The sequence below is a fragment of the Entelurus aequoreus genome, linkage group LG24 (genome assembly GCF_033978785.1).
Source record: "Entelurus aequoreus isolate RoL-2023_Sb linkage group LG24, RoL_Eaeq_v1.1, whole genome shotgun sequence".
NCBI classification, from domain to species: domain Eukaryota; kingdom Metazoa; phylum Chordata; class Actinopteri; order Syngnathiformes; family Syngnathidae; genus Entelurus; species Entelurus aequoreus.
The window spans coordinates 28,603,061-28,618,309 of record NC_084754.1 but is presented as its reverse complement, the minus strand read 5'-3'; the positions used below and the strand labels follow the sequence as shown (position 1 = coordinate 28,618,309).

The window sequence follows — 15,249 nt, the reverse complement described above, 5'->3', positions numbered from 1 at the left end:
TCACTTCACCATTGTTATGCAGCCTGGACCAACCATATCTACCCTCTAGCTTCTCATAAAACACACATACTTAATCTGGTAGTATAGTAGCAGCAGGACTGTCTAAATGTTTAACAATTTCAATGTAATCAGATGGGATTGAAATTCCAAATCGGGAATATAATGGAATAATTTACTTAAAAATTGTAAAGAATTACAGGTAGTGAGTACCTACATTAAGCATAAAGGTTGATCCGGAAATTAAAACTAAGAATAACATCTTACATAAATCGATGGCACAAATCTTTACTCGGGTCCTAATGATGCACTTTTTTAAACGAGACGTTCGCAAAATACAATGTTTAATCAAGAAAATTAAATATAAGGCAAAAAGAAGTTAGAGGTCATTCATTAAAAAAAAAACTGGTTCTCTGCTAATTAAGAACAAGCAATGACAAGCTCCTCCACATGGAATTCAATAAATCTTCATTAATTTGATGAACACATTGTTTTCCCTTTATTGATGCCATTCCCAAGATGAACATCAGTCATTTAAGCAACCCAAGTCATAAGTAATGAGACAAGTGTGTGTGTAGAATGTGCATGCACGCATCAGATGGAGTTCATATCTTTATTTTGTCCTATTCTTTAATTAGTGGCTCAGAAGATGTGGTTTGCTTGAACAGATGTTGGGTCAGATTGGAATCTGATGGTTGACTGGTTTGAAATGTGGTTAGGAATTACAGTACACAATTATGCACGTGTGCTCTTACACATGCTATCCGAAAGGGCCCTAATCAAGCTTTCTTTCTGTATAGCGCATGGGGGCAGGTAGATGTAAGACCCCCTGTAGCACTTAAATGGTCTTCCATGAGTGGTGTTCTTTCTGCAGGATCTGTTTGGTTTTGCTTGTATTCTAGAAGTCTTGCCCCATCAGAGCACCCAATCATGTCTGAATAATCTATTAATATATTGCTGGTTTGATAAAGGGATGAATGTGACATTTGTGTTTGAAGCCAATCCATCCATTTTCTACCGCTTGTCCCTCCTGGGGTCGCTGAAGGCTAACCCAGCTGCACTCGGGCCGAAGGCGGGGTACACCCTGTACAAGTCAATATCAACTTCTATTATCATTCTAGATCAGTGATTTTCAAACTACCACTAGTGGTACGCCAAATAATCACCTAATTCAATAATCAAACACAGTGTTACTGATCAAACTGCTTTTAATGAATATTTAGGCCTACTACGCTACTGTATTTTAATGTTGGACGATTGGGTGGTACTTGCAGAGCCAAGTGTTTTCTAAAGTTGTTCTTGGTGAAAAAGGTTTAAGAGCCACTGTCCTAGATGTTCTTTGTGGGACCTAAATAAGTAGTGCAGTTTTTCGCTAATTAGGAATAATTAATTACAAATCTAAGAGTCTCATAGCCGGAACTTAAAAGACCTGTGTACGACCTTCTAAGTATGTTCTTCAACTTTATGAGACATCTACACAGGAAATACACCCGCACTTTTATCCCTGGACACGATACTGAACAGCGTGCTCTGATTAGCTTGTTCTCTTCTAGTGGCCAATACTACTGTAGCATAGTGTTGTCCCGATACCAATATTTTGGTACCGGTACCAAAATGTATTTCGATACTTTTCGGTACTTTTCGATACATTCTAAATAAAGGGGACAACAAAAAATTGCATTGGCTTAATTTCAACAAAAAATCTTACGGTACATTAAACACATGTTTCTCCATTCTAATATTTTGTCAAAATTATTAAGGACAAGTGGTAGAAAATGAATTATTAATCTACTTGTTCATTTACTGTTAATATCTGCTTACTTTCTCTTTCAACATGTTCTATCTACACTTCTGTTAAAATGTAATAATCACTTATTCTTCTGTTGTTTGATACTTTACATTAGTTTTGGATAATACCACAAATTTGGGTATCAATCCGATACCAAGTATTTACAGGATCACGCATTGGTTATATTCAAAGTCCTCATGTGTCCAGGGACATATTTCCTGAGTTTATAAATATAATATGATTTTTTTTTTTTTTTACAAAAAAAGATTATGTAACGCTAAAAAATATTGATGTAATCATAGTACTATCGACTAGACACGCTCCTGTACTTGGTATCATTACAGTGGATGTTAGGTGTAGATCCACCAATGGCGTTTATTTACATTGTCACACCGGTGAGCTACGGTGTGTAGTGAAGCATGTTTAGCTATTCCTCGTCCTGCAGGGATGATACTTGTAAGAAACTTACTTTATTTGTCGCCACAGAGGCGAGGATTAGTGATTTAGAAGTAGCTACAACATTGCAGACTGCGGCTGGACTTTAGCCGCTAGCTAGCTAGCCATGTCTTAAAGCACCTCTTCCTGAGGGCGTTTCAGTGTTTTAGCTTCACCTTTATCGTTAGTTTTTAAGCCAAAATGCGTCCGTTCTCCCTGCTCGTCTGCTCGTAAAACAGTATTGTCACTGCATGACGACGGAGGGGGGGGGGGGGGTTGGAGGCTGGTACTTTTTAGAGGCGGTATAGTACCGAATATGATTCATTAGTATCCCAGTACTATACTAATACCGGTATACCGTACAACCCTACTTTAGTATAGATAGTTTTGAGTCATTTGGCCACTTTCATGCTTAAAAATGCTTAATTCATGCCATAAATGTTGTAAAATATGCTAAAAAATTGCATTTATTTTTAAATCTGCGATGTAGTGAAGCTGCAATATTTGAAGCGCGATCTGCCAAGGCACAACTCTATTTCCCATTCCGCCCTAAAATAAGGTATTGTCAACTGTGTGACAGTGTTATGGTTGTCAGACGTTTATTGATTGAAACTTGTCAGACGTTTCATTGATTGAAACTTGTATTAGTAGATTGCACAGTACAGTACATATTCCGTACAATTGACCACTAAATGGTAACACCCCAATAAGTTTTTCAACTTGTTTAATCAATTCATGAAAGTTAATATGTTTATTTTTTACCAAAGCTTTATTCTGACATTAAATTCATGCAACTGAGTTGTTTGTGTTCAAATTTTGTGCTGGATCAAATAATGCTGAAAATGTAATTGAATAAAAGATCATGGAAAAAAAAATCAGTTTGCTAAAAATATAATGTTTGGAAATTCACTATATAAATATTCAGTATAAAAAAAGCTTTGGGAATAAATACACAAATTAATCGTCATGGGAGTTTTTCTCCTGCACAGACGACAGTGAGCATCTAGCTAAGTGCTCAGGCAAAAACCCTGGAAAGATGCAGACTTAGTAGTCACATGCCACAAGTACTTGAGGGAGATATTGTAAAAGTTATGTTGTGTAAGTACCGTATTTTCCACACTATAAGGCGCACCTAAAAACCTCCAATTTTCTCAAAAGCTGACAGTGCGCCTTATAATCCGGTGCGTCTAATATATGGACCAATATTGAGCCACAGCAGGTCTCGCAACTACGGGATGCATAAAGTAACCCCAGCCTCTACTGTAGCGTCTATTCTATGCGCCTTATAATGTGGTGCGCCTTGTAATGCGTTGCGCCTTATATATGAACAAAGTTTTAAAATAGGCCATTCATTGAAGGTGCGCCTTACAATCCGGTGCGCCTTATAGTGCGGAAAATACGGCAATTTAATTTTGCTCAGTTCATCCTCTTGCATGTAAGATTAACTAACAAATACTAACGTCTGCAACTATAATGGTAGTCTTGTCACGGTGCCGCATGTCGGCTCTTGGTGTGACCCCAGGATGCAGAGGGAGGAGGCAATGTGCAGGTAAAAAGTTGTTTTTAATTAGCAAACGCAAGAAGCAGCAGCATGTGACGAGCAGTCAGCCACGTGTGAAAAGACTTAAGCTTGTGGTAGCAAAGCAAATGACAGAGAATAGGGTTGGCATACAAAGCATCCTAATTGGCAACCGGAACTGTCACTTGAGATCATGACACGTCTAACACCACCAGAGTTGTGTGTTACATACCAATTTCTGCTCAAATTGTGCAAATACATGCATTTAAAGTACTGTAAAGTCCTACCTTTTTTTCACATGACCTGTTTTATGTAGTGCTTCTGGTTTTGCTGTAATAATAACAAAATAGGCTGTGGATTGATTTCATAACAGTGAATTTATAACTCAGAGATCATTTTATTTACATTATATACATTATATTACCTGGACTTACGAGTGACCCAACTTATGATTGTTCAAGCTGTCTCCTCGCTAATTGTTATGGTTGCAAGCAAGAAATTGGTTACCATTACTTGGCAGACAAAATGTTAGGGTGAACCCTGTGAGCTCAAAAAAACGTTCTGTCTTTACTCGCTAGCATTAGCCTGTAGCTAGAGATTGTCAGACATGTTTTTCCCCTCGATTGGAAAGAAAAAAATAGCTACGCACCGCCCTCTTCGTCGAACTACTGCCACTGGTAAAGTTACTAAACATGTCAGACCTTAGTAAATCTAAAAGGCATCGTTACGATTCTCAACTTATTCATGACAAAGCCAGGAACAAAACAAGGTTTTGTATCGGGGATGCCTTGGAAAGATGGAGAGGATTGAAGGCAGAGAAGATTTTTTTTTATCTGACGCCAAACTTGCTAATTTCTTCCTTGATAGGTAAGTCAGGCATTTACGTTTTCTTATTACTTGTAATAAATGAAAATGGACATTTGGTATGTAAACCATATTGTTCAAAACAGTCTATGATCTTGTCTAACAAAGCTAGTATGTTCGTGCAACGAATGCTTAGGAAATATATGTATGTCGATGTGTCATTCAACTGACAGGGCAAAATATATTTTCGACAAATAAAACCTATGTGGATATGGGTAGTGTCAGTGCTTATTTCGTTCTCAATATGCTGATACACTGAAGAAATGCCTTTCCAACATTTGCACGGCTAATTGCGGTTTCCGGTACTGTATGTGCATCAGACACATATGGGGTGGTATTTGCTTGGCACAATACAATGCATTACATGTCATGATTTTCTACTTTGTGTATTGACATGGTAGTAGGCTATATGATTTATGCGTAACATGGTTTTTGCGTAACGTGGGTTGGCTCATAGAATGGCACTCTGCACTGAAAGATGGTGATGTGCGTACATGGAAGAGAATGCAGTGTGTCAGGTTGGATGCAACATGGAGTTATGCTGAACGAAATGTGGCGGTAATTTTACTGTTGGCGTTGGCTTGCCATCAAAGTAGGCCTATGTTTGTGTTTTGATAGTGGTCCGTGCGGTCAAACTAGACATTTTAGCAGGCTAATGCCAACAATCTGTCCTGACTCTCGATTAAAATATTGCTGCGTAACTTTACAAATACATTTGGCTAATCGACATTAGTAAAATGTGGCATAATTACTTAGTAAAACATCTTGCAAGAAGCATACACAAGAGAAAACTACAGCGTAGGCCTTGTCGATTGCCATTTGAAGTTCTTTGGCGTAGGATTCGGATTCGGCTACGTATCTGGCAACCTCAGTCATGGAGAGTAGGATTTTGACTGTGATTGCAGTACCATTTCTGCCCACATTAATACATATGGCACCTTTAAGCAGAAGCACAAATAACGCTAGTCAACGATGTCAAAATAATATCCAAACTGCAGAGATTTATCCGTTGAAAGATGGGAAAACTGCTGGTGGTTTGTTTGACAGAGAAGCACTTCAAAGGAGATACCGTAGAATTCCACTCTCCAAGGTAAATGGTGTACATTAATATTAAATTACAGTACTTTATAAACTGTGGTTCTTTAAAGTATATTCTCTTGTATTGTTTTTGATACAATATTTCATATCTAAAAGTTGTTGATTTTTTAAAGACATTTTTAAATTGTGCTGTTTTTGGGGCAGGGGAGTGATGGGCAAGTGTTTTGAGTTAAGAACGCCGTCACAGAACCAATTCAGCTTGTAAATTGAGGTACTACTGTATTCACATTACTGTTATGCTCCATTTCCATGTAAAAAAAAATCTGTAAAAATAAAAATACTTTGTTTTTGGACAACATGTGTATGTTGTCCTTTTATAAAGCACTTGTCTGGGCACCGTCTAAGCCAGGGTTCTGCAACCTGCGGCTCTAGAGCCGCCCTACTAGATCCCTGGGGCTTTTTCAAAACGTATGAAAATAGAAAAAGATGGGGGGAAAAATATATTTTTGTTTTAATATGGTTTGTCTAGGAGAACAAACATGACACAAACCTTCTTAATTGTTAGAAATCTCACTGTTTATATTAAACATGCTTCACTGATGACAGTATTTGGCAAGCATGTCCTTGAACTCAACATAGTTTGTTTACATGTTTAACAAGCACGTCCTTGAACTCACCGTAGTTGGTTTACATGTTTAACTTTTTTCAACGATGCCAGAGAAAGATATGTTTGATGCAACTCCTTCTTTGTCTCATTTTGTCTACCAAACTTTTTATACTGTGTGTGAATGCACAAAGGTGAGCTTTGTTGATGTTAGTGACTTGTGTGGAGTGCTTATCAAGCATATTTGGTCGTTCAAAAAATCAATGGGATGAAAGTAATTGTTGCTATATTTTATAATTTTCCATTATTTCACCTTTCAAGGCTTTCTTAGACATTAACAAAAAACTACATGTCTTCAACTCATCACTGAGCTTCCACCATTTAACTCCTAAAACTGAAATACATTTGTATTTTATATTCGTTCTTACTTTACATATTTCAAAAATCAATATCCCCCGTTAATTATAGTTTTCTCCTCTTAATTGAAATAAACTAAGAATACAAGCTGGAAGGCTGTTGTTCTTTACTCAAAACATAATTTCCATTGTTTTTAAAAACACAATATCTGAAAATATTAACACATTAGAACTTAAGCATAATGGATTGGTAGGTTCATAGTAGCACACTTTGTGTATTATTCTTTTTACCCTTTTTTGAAGTTTAATTATTGGGTCTATGTTTGTTTTATAAACATTTCCCCAAACTTCAACACAATATGTTAAATATGGAACAATAAAATAATAATATAACATATGCAGACATTTCTAATTCATGCCTGATTAGCACGCCACACAAGTAAAAAATATCAACAAAGATCAAACTTTGTGCACAACATAAAAAGTTTGGTGGACAAAATGAGACAAAGAAAGAGTGGCATAAAACAAGTCTTTTTGTGGCAGTGTCGGAGAAAGTTGTACAGGTAAAAAAAAACAACTATGGACCATCGAAATTAGTAGGACAAAACGGCGCTCACCAAATACTCTCATCAGGGAAGCATGTTTAAGTTGAACAGTGGAATTTCTAACAATTAGGAAGGTTTGTGTCATGTATGTCCTCCTAAATAAACCATATTAAAAGAAAAAATATATTTTTTCACCCATCTTTTTCCATTTTCATACTGTGGAGGGAGAGTGTGATCAGTGCGCTTGCAGGAGCAAAGGTCACCGCCTCTGTCAATGGTGTTGAGGGCGGAACACCATCGGCTAGGGGCGGGGCAGGGGCGAGGCATGTGCGGGACGGCGAGACACAGCTGGCAGGTGATTAGATTTCACAGGTGGTACGTGGTGATCTAATCATCTTTTGTCTTTAACAGTGAGCGGCCAGCGGAGGAGAGAGATGGGAGAGACTAGAGAGAAGAGACATCTGAAAAGATTGCTCTTAACATTACATGTACATTAAAAACGCTGTTAAAACGGCACGCCTGGCTCCTGTGACGTGGTATCCGTGGAACGGGTAGGGAACGACTTCCGCACATACATTGTTGAAAAAGCTCCAGGGAGCCACTAGGGCGGCGCTTTGCGGCTCTACAGCCACGGGTTGCCAACCCCCGCTCTAGCATATTGTCCAAATCTACCAGTAGCGACATGACAATGGCTTCAAGGTTTATCTCCAGAGGACTTGGACCACTCAGACCCACATGATGTAGTAAAATATTGACTGTTGCACTGCTACTGTCCCTACAGCTTTTACTGTTGGAGACTCGTGCTTTAGATTGAGGGGGCTGCTGTTTATATAACATTTGAAGCTCAAAGCCGGTCCAGATACTATGTGCCGTATAATAGCACAGCCTCCATGGTTGGCAGAAAGTCTCATGCATTTTGATTGAGAGCAAGATGTCAGTATTGCAAACGGCAAGTGATGATCAGAGGCAAAAACAAGCCCGCTTAGGACTGTGATAGATGTGAAGAGAGGAAGCTGAAGAGGCAGCCCAGTCATTTAGACACAATTAATAATGCATCGTGTTCCTATCTACAGCGGGAAGACCTCCCTCTGTGGCACACGCACTTGCACAAACACACACACATTACACGTACCCATTCACATACTCATATTCATATGCATACGCATACACGTACATGTACACATAGACATAGATATAAACATACGCACACAGGTACACACACACACAGCAGTGCAGTGTTCTGGAACAAATCAGAGCTGAAGTAACAGTACAGTATATTACAGCAGCATCATCAGATCTGAGGCCACCTGGTTTTGAAGGACAGTGAAGGTGTTTGTTAATGCTTACTACAATACTTTGTTTTTAGTGGTTATTGATCTGCTTTTAGTGTTTAAAAAAACAAGAAAAATCTTAGAGATGGTGACTTGTATAAAGCCCCTTTTCTGTTGGTACACACCCTTTCCACATCTCAGCATGGTTTTAGCACAAGCTTTTAGTTGCTCTTCCTGGCGTGCATGTTCCATTTTTACCACTCATCCATTTTCCTATTCCATTCCTGACAATTTCTGCTTGCCAAAGTCAGGTCCAACTGTTTACAAGCTTTCGCTCTGTTTTGAATTTAGGCATCAGTGTTTTGTAAAACCAGTCAAGGGTAGGATTAAAGGAGGATTACCTCCAAATTCTTCAGGACAACCTAAAATCATCAGCCCGGAGGTTGGGTCTTGGGCGCAGCTTGGTGTTCCAACAGGACAATGACCCCAAACACACGTCAAAAGTGGTAAAGGAATGGCTGAATCAGGCTAGAACAGTGGTTCTTAACCTGGGTTCGATCAAACCCTAGGAGTTCGGTGAGTCGGCCTCAGGGGTTCGGCGGAGGTCAAAACACACCCGACTCATCGTGCAAATACAAACTTCTCCCTATCGGAGTATTATGGACATGGCAACAGCTGACTGGTTTGCAGGTGTGTAATTTGTTGTGAGTTGATGCACTGTGTTGGTTTTGTTGTTTGAAGAAGGTGATGTTCATGCACAGTTAATTTTATGCACCAGTAAAAAAACATGGTAACACTTTAGTATGAGGAACATATTCACCATTAATTAGTTGCTTATTAACATGCAAATTAGTAACATATTGGCTCTTAACTAGTCATTATTAAGTACTTATTAATGCCTTGTTCGGCATGGCTTATTATAACCCTAACCCTGACCAAATAACTCTAAATTAAGTCTTTATTTCTTAGAATATGTTCCCCTAGTGTCCAAATAACTCAAAATTAGGTCTTTGTTACTTAGTATATGTTCCCCATACTAAAGTGTTACCAAACATACATAACTTTGTCTTGAATTTGAAAAAAAACAAAACATTTTATTTTTCACTAAAGAAGGGTTCGGTGAATGTGCATATGAAACTGGTGGGGTTCGGTACCTCCAACAAGGTTAAGAACCACTGGGCTAGAATGAAGGTTTTAGAGTGGCCTTCCCAAAGTCCTGACTTAAACGTGTGGACAATGCTGAAGAAACAAGTCCATGTCAGAAAACCAACACATTTAGCTGAACTGCACCAATTTTGTCAAGAGGAGTGGTCAAAAATTCAACTAGAAGCTTGCCAGAAGCTTGTGTAATGGCTACCAAAAGTGTCTTATTGCAGTGAAACTTGCCAAGGGACATGTAACCAAATATTAACATTGCTGTATGTATACTTTTGACCCAACAGATTTGGTCACATTTTCAGTAGACCCATAATAAATTCATAAAAGAACCAAACTTCACGAATGTTTTTTTGTGACCAACAATTTTGACTGTATATCTCGATATATTTTCAGGTGAAAGTATACATATAAAGATGTTAATTTTGAGCGAAATTCAGTGAAATTGAAGTGAACGACAACTGTACTGTATACAGTCAGTGGCACTTTTATTAACCCAGTTAGTCAAGATGGGTATTGACAGCACAGAGAAAAAACTGTTTAAGTAGCACAGAATTACGTAACATAAATAAAATAGAAAAATATTATTTCTACTGTACGTAAAATAAATAACATAACTGTGCAAATAATACAAAATGTATCAAACGCAGATAGAAAATACATTTGCAGGCACTTTTTAATTCCCAGTTGACGATGTAATGGACTGTCACACACGTACGGTTATGGTCGGCGCCAAGTAAGTCACTTAGCTTAATTGTGCGGCTATGATCTTCCTCACTTCGGCATACATTTTTGGCAGCATTTATCGTGCGAAAAATGTCCGGCTTGGCAACTGGAGAACAGTTTTGATTTGGGCTTACATGGTAAACAACCCGAATGAATGTTTTATCCAGACGCATACATTTGTCCAAATGTGGCCAAGTAGACACATTGTGGGTTTCCTGGACGTGGTCTACATCGCTAAAACAAAAATCTAAAGAAGAGAATCCCTCCGCCATATTCCACTACTTTGTTTAATATATAAATCGCTCTCTCGTCGTCATTTGGGATGTCTGTTGTGATTTCACTTCCTGGTTCCATGACCCGCCCTATCTTGCCTCTGATTGGCCTAATCTCAACCAATCGTGACTCATCATAGCAAACAACCAACCAATCATGGATGTTCTTATATGTGCAAGCATGTCTTGGAAGAAGGAAGAGGAGGGGTTTAGTAGCCCCTGAGAGGGATAGGGCAGCTGGGGAGAACAAGGAACACAACAAATAAGCAGCGTTTGGTCATTTTAACCTGAAATAAATTGTACTACGATATTTTTTAAATTCATATCTTGTTTAAAAATATATCACTGTATCTTACAAACTGAATATATCGCCCAGCCCTAATGGAAGGCACCAAAAAAAAGTAGATGTCAGGATCCGTATTGGTTTGGACCCCAGGGTGCAGCGACGGCGGGCGAAGTGCAGGTAAAAGAACAATTATTTAAAGTACCACTGATAGTCACACACACACACTAGGTGTGGTGAAATTAACTTCTGCATTTGACCAATCTCCTTGTTTTGGCCCCTGGGAGGCTCGGGAATCATTTTGGTGATTTGATCCCCAATTCCAACCCTTGATGCTGAGTGCAAAGCAGGGAGGTAATGGGTCCCATTTTTATAGTCCTTGGTATGACTCGGCCGGGGTTTGAACTCACGACCTACCGATCTTGTAGGCCTGTTGTTAAAATTAATATCAAAGTACACTACTGTATGACTCAGGGCCGCAACAGCACACAATTTATGTTTAGGCGTTTGGATTATTTTGTGAAAAAATGTTTCTTTTTTTTTCGTCAACTAAAAAGATTTGTAAGAAGAAATTCAACTTGAGGTTTAGAACATGGCAGAGGTAGCAATGGCTGTCCTACATGATTTTAAAAAGATTTAGGCTAAGATCAAGAGAGGGGCATGCAAAATAAAAATTAAAGCATGGTTATAGTATAAGAAATGTACAGTAATTGGAGATGCGAGAAATGCATTGATTATATAACGTTGGCAAGCAATCACCGCTGAACAGATGCTACCGTGCATGTCTGTTATGAATACATTGGAGTCATGTTTGTATTACTTGGACAGCAAGTGAAAGATCCCAAATGCATGCTGGTCACAATGCGTTTGACTTGTGTGCATGCAAATATAAAGAATACACCAGATCTTATTATTATTATAATACAGCATACACTCTGCATGATAAAACAATATCCAAACATATCACACTTGTTATATGATGCAATGCAGTGACACATCCATTGAATATTGTGTTTGTATATATATATATATATATATATATATATATATATATATATATATATATATATATATATATATATATATATATATATATATATATATACTGTATATATATATACATATACTGTATATATATATATATATACTGTATATATATATATATATTTTCTTTTTAACAGTTTTTAAATTTTTTCAACAGCAATTTAAACAAATAGTTGACTTACCAGAATGGAGTCAAAGTGAAGTTTAGGAGTACTCAGTGATGTCCCAGTCTCACAACAAATCTCTACTCTACTGTCATTTATCACCCTCAGAATAAGCGTAAGGTAGCGTACGCATGGAGGGCATCACTTTGTCAAGGCGCAGACAGAGCTGAGGGATTAAACATGATAGATCCTGCCTCTTTCTCTCCCCATCATCTGGTCTCGCTCTCTTTGCTGCACTCCTCCCTGCCGCCACCTTCCTATCTGATGCACAGTGGTAGAGTCCACCTCTCCCACTGTGTTGTGTGTGTGTGTGTGCAGGACCGTACCATTTGTCCTGTCGCAGGGGGAGCGTCCAGAAGTGATGCGGTGGATGGGGGGGTGTGTGACGCGGGTTTGGGAGAGCTGGGGTTATTAGTTTGAGAGAAGCAGATGGGTGGCTTGTGGGATGGCGGGGGCAGATGGAAGTAGGGAGGGATGAATAAATGAGGAGGTGGAGTAACCCAGTGGGGCTGCCCACTGACAGATGTGTTGACGTCGTGAGATGCTTTTTACACATTGATGGTGAACTCTTGCAGCTTTGCCCAGATATTAGACATCCGTACTTATGGATGCAAAATTTAAAAAAAAAATGTAACAAAAAATATATGCTTTGTCTAACACAGGGGTGTTTAAACTAGTGTTGTCCCGAAACCAATATTTTGGTACCGGTACCAAAATGTATTTCGATACTTTTCGCTACTTTTCTAAATAAAGGGGACCACAAAAAAATTGCATTATAGGCTTTATTTTAACAAAAAATCTTACGGTACATTAAACATATGTTTGTTATTGCAAGTTTGTCCTTAAATAAAATAGTGAACATACAAACCCCGTTTCCATATGAGTTGGAAAATTGTGTTAGATGTAAATATAAACGGAATACAATGATTTGCAAATAATTTTCAACCCATATTCAGTTGAATATGCTACAAAGACAACAGTTTAAGAAAAACATTTCTCAACCAGCTATTGCAAGGAATTTAGAGATTTCACCATCTACGGTCCGTAATATCATCAAAGGGTTCAGATAATCTGGAGAAATCACTGCACGTAAGCAGCTAAGCCTGTGACCTTCGATCCCTCAGGCTGTACTGCATCAACAAGCGACATCAGTGTGTAAAGGATATCACCACGTGGGCTCAGGAACACTTCAGAAACCCACTGTCAGTAACTACAGTTGGTCGCTAACTGTAAATGCAAGTTAAAACTCTCCTATGCAAGGCGAAAACCGTTTATCAATGTCGTAGAATTTCTGACCTTTTGACCTATATTTCTTGTCTGTCAAGAATGTCCGCTCATTTTCAATTCTCTTCTATTTTGTGCCATTGAATGGACCAGTTGTGGGACAAAGGTGAATATGGAGTTATGCCAACCTGTCTACAGAATGTTTAGATTTTCCAAATATGACTAAGAGATACGAGGTTGTTTTGGAACAGACAAACCAAAACAAAACAATCATGACGCACTAGATAAAAACAGTGACGCACGAGATAAAAAACAGTGACGCACAAGAGACATATAAAAAATGGCAGAAGACCGGAACTAGTCAGTGATTTTCGCTTGTGTGTGTCTTGTTTGCTCTGGAGTACATGTGGTCTGTCTGCACGGCCAACTCAATTCAACCTGCACTTCTGATAATGGGTAGATAAATTTGTTGTACTAAACTACTTTTGTTGCCTGCTTAAGCTTCGGACAATCCACTACACAAATTGGCGTCACGAACAGGATGGCCCAGAAGCTACAGGTCGACAGCCGCTCCCACTCTCTCTGTCAGGCAGACAGTGTGTTGCACGCGCGCATCACAAGGTAAGCAGTTTGCTTAAAGTGTAAACATTTTCTTCCTGGAGAGAGCAGGATCGATAAGACTAATTGCTGAATCTGTTTTTGATAAAAGATAGGTTTAGTCAGGTTCTCCAAAAACAACCTGGAATGGGGTAAATTATGGCTGGATTGAGTTGTTTTATATGTGATCATTTGTCTGTGTGTTTGTTGAAAACTTATGATTTCTTGTTTTTAGCTATAAGGGGATTGTTAATAGAATTTTGGTGGTTTGGAGTGTTTTTGAAGCATAGACGATGTGAGACGAAAAATTTCTTTTAACCTCTTCATCCTCTGTCGTTGTCGGCAGAGGATGCTTTTTTCTGCAAGTACATTAGGTTAGCCGGAGTTGGACACAGCGAAATTTAAGGCAAGGTTTGCTAACTGGTGTGACATTTGGCCCACACAAATTTATGACGTCTATGAAGGTCCTACGTATCTGTCTATGTGGAAACTGCAGCCGGGTAAAAAGCCTGATATAAGGTGATCGTTCAGTGACTCCGGTAAAGGAGATCAACTGAGCCAAGTTGTCACGAATTTGGAAATTTGCTGCAGTATAGATGGATAGATTTAAGGGCTCCGTATGGTAGAGCCTTGGTGAAACTATATGGACTGACCAGACACGATGTACTGTAGGATTGGTGGGTGAGTCCTATTGATTCTACAGCGCCTTAGGCCGGTTATCCGTGTTGGTCAGGAAGGATAACGCAGGTGCTGCTCCGATAACCCAGAAACACCCAGAAACGCCGTCGGCTTCGCTGGGCCTGAGCTCATCTAAGATGGACTGATATAAAGTGGAAAAGTGTTCTGTGGTCTGACGAGTTCACATTTCAAATAGTTTTTGGAAACTGTGGACGTCGTGTCCTCCGGACCAAAGAGGAAAAGAACCATCTGGATTGTTATAGGCGCAAAGTTGAAAAGTCAGCATCTGTGATGGTATGGGGGTGTATTAGTGCCCAAGTCATGGGTAACTTACACATCTGTGAAGGCGCCATTAATGCTGAAAGGTACATACAGGTTTTGGAGCAACATATGTTGCCATCCAAGCAACGTTACCATGGACGCCCCTGCTTAATTTCAGCAAGACAATGCCAAGCCACGTGTTACATCAACGTGGCGTCATAGTAAAAGAGTGTGGGTACTAGACTGGCCTGCCTGTAGTCCAGACCTGTCTCCCATTGAAAATGTGTGGCGCATTATGAAGCCTAAAATACCACAACGAAGACCCCCGGACTGTTGAACAACTTAAGCTGTACATCAAGCAAGAATGGGAAAGAATTCCACCTGAGAAGCTTAAAAAATGTGTCTCCTCAGTTCCCAAACGTTTACT

General features: G+C 39.0%; 1 protein-coding gene across 1 annotated transcript in view; it reads right to left on the bottom strand.

Moving 5' to 3' along the window:
- Nucleotides 1-12,272, bottom strand: part of LOC133641811 (synaptic vesicle glycoprotein 2B-like) — a 91,674-nt gene extending 79,402 nt beyond the window's left edge. Inside the window, exon 1 of the mRNA XM_062035843.1 lies at nucleotides 12,081-12,272. The gene's annotated coding sequence lies outside the window, so the exon portion shown is untranslated. The remainder of the gene's footprint in view (nucleotides 1-12,080) is intronic.
- Between the last annotated feature and the right edge of the window lie 2,977 nt (nucleotides 12,273-15,249).